Source organism: Gavialis gangeticus, unplaced genomic scaffold, assembly GCF_001723915.1.
Source record: "Gavialis gangeticus isolate Ggan-Ray unplaced genomic scaffold, GavGan_comp1, whole genome shotgun sequence".
Taxonomy (NCBI): Eukaryota; Metazoa; Chordata; order Crocodylia; family Gavialidae; genus Gavialis; species Gavialis gangeticus.
In genome coordinates, this window is record NW_017729029.1 from 57,485,966 (window position 1) to 57,489,650 (window position 3,685).

Consider the following 3,685-nt stretch of genomic DNA (forward strand, 5'->3'; position numbering starts at 1 on the left):
GGTACTTTAACTAAAGCTTTTTCGAGCCCCCACCTTCAGAGCACATGTAAAAATGCCCTTAAATGTCTAGTAAATGGAGTGGGATTTGGCCCAAAGTACATATTCAAATACCACATGAAATATAAAATTTCAGACATACTCTGGAAGATGCAATCATTTAGCATTCCAGGCATGCTAAAAGGTTTCATTTGTAACTTTCCTGACTCTGTGCAAGTACCGAAGTGGTACCATCAGTGCACAGTGGTATGGAGTCAGACTGACACAAAGACCCTTTAACACAATGGAAACAGATACACAGTCACATCTACACTCAAATATTTTGCCGGCCCAACTCTGTTTAAAAGAAGAGGACATCTTACTTCCAGTCAACAAAGTTATACAGCCAAAGATTTGATGCAGGCGCACATACTAGCAAAAAAGTGTGGTTTTGTCAGTACAGCCTATTTACTAAGTGGCAATTAGCTATACTTGAAATATCAGCAAAAATTAAGCATGGGCAAACTTAAGAAAGGAGTATCTTATTTTTCAATTTTAATGCTTTGAATCAAAACAGTGACCATAATTATTATATTTTTAATTAATATTTGGCAAAAAGAAAAACAAAGTAATGAAACTATATTTGAATCAGCCAATTATTAATTCTGGCTTCAAAGACACAAAGAATTAGGTGCCTAGCTGCTGCTGACCTTTGCTCTGAGTGCCTCCGAAAGCTTCCCTCGCCTTTAACAATATACTACCGGCCCATTCCATCCCTGCCAATATCTTGTAAGGAACAATAGTTTTATATTGTGTAGAATCTGAGAATTTTGCACAAATATTACATAATGGTAAAAAGGGATCCAACTTCCCCCACCCCAAACCTCCCAATTAAATCATCCTGTGCTCCTGCAGCCACACGTGAATTAATGCTTAACCCCACTGCATCAACAAATTTTGTCACTTGGCCCCACAACTACATGGTTATTTTGTTTCCGTAATCCACATGGCCATCTCTCTTTAGTTCATATCAATTAACTGGGGATATGAGGAAGATAGACAGCTTACAGGTAGTTCCCCCACCCCCCGACCTATGGAAAGGTCTGAAAATCCACCATGAGCATGCAGACCAATGGAACTGGCAGGTATAACATCATGGATAATGGGATATTTCTAATTAGTAAATGTTATCTTACAGCTACATTCAAAATATACTTATTATATAGAGCTGCTCATTTGTCTTCCAGTTTTATTAACCTATAGCGCCTACATAAACTACAAGGCCTATACGTAAACTACACCAGTTCTTGCTAAAATGATATGAACATTCTGCCAGCATCACAGTAGCAGTTTCCTTGATTAATGTAAACTTGGAAAGGAATTAAGCACTGTTTTACAAGCCAGCTGATAACACAAACAGGGTTCCATGAGAGCAGGGAAACAACTGTAACACACTAATCCCTAAAACATCCCAGATGTGGCTTACAACTGTCTAAATAAGCTCTTTAAACCATAGTCAACATTATGTGCAGTGCTTGGAATCAGTAAGGCGGCACATCAAGAACAAGAACGCCACACTGCAATTTTTTTCCAGCTGCTTAGGTGACATGCTTCTCCCCCCACATCCACCTCTACCCCTACTAAAAAGTGGACTGTTTAAAACAGAATACATACCTCTACTTCATCACTTTCATTTATATCTTTATTATAACCTGTAGGTGGAGGAAACCTCACATCATGGAATGGAATTTGTCTCTCTGGCTGCCAGCTACAAAACAAAAACACACAGAATGATTCAAGCACTTTCACTTTCTTTTTGAAGGTATGACCGTAAGTGTCTTCCATCAGTTTGCTCCCATCAAAGCTTTTTACCAAAAGCTTATATAAAAACTTCAAGAACTTTAAGTTAATACAACCTACAATGAAAATGCAGCAGAAGGACCTCTTTAGGATGCAGTTACATGTGTAAAATTAACAGAATTAAAATATCGCTAAGGCAGTGGTTCTCAACCTTTTTAGACTCAAGACACCACTCAGAAAAGGCCAGCTCTTAGTTTTCATTCATTCTTTGATTACAGGAAAATAACAGAGCAATTCTTCTGTTACAAAGAACTCTGAAAGACCACAACAGGTCAATGTATTTAAAACTATAGATTCCTATTTGAAATCTCTGGGTTTATCTTGTGAATCATGTTTGTAATATCTAGGCAACGTCTATTTTTACCTTTACGAAAAGGTTTGTTTACCATAGCTTTTCTTTAAAACAGTTCTTATTCTAAAAAGTCATGGCATAACAGACTGTATTTTAAGTGTTCATTTTTAGGTACTACAAAATAGGCTTTAAAAGATACTGTTATTCCTGTACTAATAACTCACTCATAGTGTTAGAGATCTAAAGTCTGTACAAAGCCAGTAACAGCACTATACTTACTTGTTTTCAAATGCAACTGTTATGGAGTCTTCATGCACATCCTTAACAAATGCCTGTAGGAGAAGAATTAATAGAATTATAGACACTGCAGATATTTGGTTTAAAGGGGGGGTGCTTCTTTTTCCATAATATTGCTGCTGAAAATGTAAAAACTAAATCAGGTCTCAAATCAACTGTCCTCTACTTAACAATGTTTTGCTTTAAAATAGGCAAAAGCCACAAAGTCGATGACATCCTTTTATCTTCCGATTCATGGGTGCCAACATGGTGATAGGCATAAACAAAGCTTCAATCATGCTTGTACTCTTTTCTATTCACTACTTAAAAAGAACGGTACAGAATTCTAAGAGAACGTAGATGGTCAGCTGCATTATACAGAATTATCTTCTACAGTTTTGACTATAAGCAGTCCAAGCAAGGCCTTTTACACCTGCCTCGTACCCTTGTATTTGGTTACCTCCTCAGCCTTTTCCTTTCCACCTCAAAATGAAGTTTCCACATCAACATCAAAACCCAGAAGTCTCCACTTCTTCCAAATTACATTTAGATTCCTTCTACTACCATCACTTGCCTTTTCAAACTTTCCTCCTACCTGCAGTGCCACATATTGCTGTAGCCTTGAAGGTGGTCTAGCATGTGAATATGGTTCTTCAAAATTGTGCGGAAAGGCCTGGGGTAGAACTGGGATAGGTCTGAGTGATGATATTGAGTCGAACCAATTCCTACCTCCAAACTGAATACCTACTAACATTTTAAAAAATTGCTAGCTCTTTGGGCAAGGTCACATTTTTGTTCTCCACTGTACAGCACCTAGCACTGATGTTCTAGTCCTTGGCCTGGAATTCTATTCACTACAGAGATACAATAAGCATGCGTGTTAATTCCACCATCTCCCAGATTTTTTCATAGATTTCACAGACATTAGGGCTGGAAGGGACCTCAGAAGATCATCGAGTCCAGCCCAAAGGGCAGGAAGTCAGCTGGGGTCATAGGATCCCAGCAAGATAAGTATCCAATTTTCTCTTGAAGGTGTTCAATGTAGGTGCTTGAACCACCTCCAATGGCAGGCTGTTCCACCAGACCTTGGGGCCTTGGACAGCAAAGAAATTCTTCCTTTTGGTCTCACAGTAGTTTATGACCATTCGACCTCGTCATCCCTTCGGGCGCTCTGGTGAACAAACGTTCCCCCAGAAACTGGTGGTCACCCCTGATAAACTTATGGGTGGCCATCAGATCACCCCTGAGCCTGTGCTTTTCCAAGCTAAAGAGCCCCATGGC

General features: G+C 39.0%; 1 protein-coding gene across 1 annotated transcript in view; it reads right to left on the reverse strand.

Moving 5' to 3' along the window:
• Positions 1–2,466, reverse strand: part of FMR1 (fragile X mental retardation 1) — a 31,565-nt gene extending 29,099 nt beyond the window's left edge. Inside the window, exons 1-2 of the mRNA XM_019521660.1 lie at positions 2,408–2,466; positions 1,651–1,744 (exon numbers count right to left, since the gene is read on the reverse strand). The gene's annotated coding sequence lies outside the window, so the exon portion shown is untranslated. The remainder of the gene's footprint in view (positions 1–1,650; positions 1,745–2,407) is intronic.
• Positions 2,467–3,685: the final 1,219 nt, after the last annotated feature.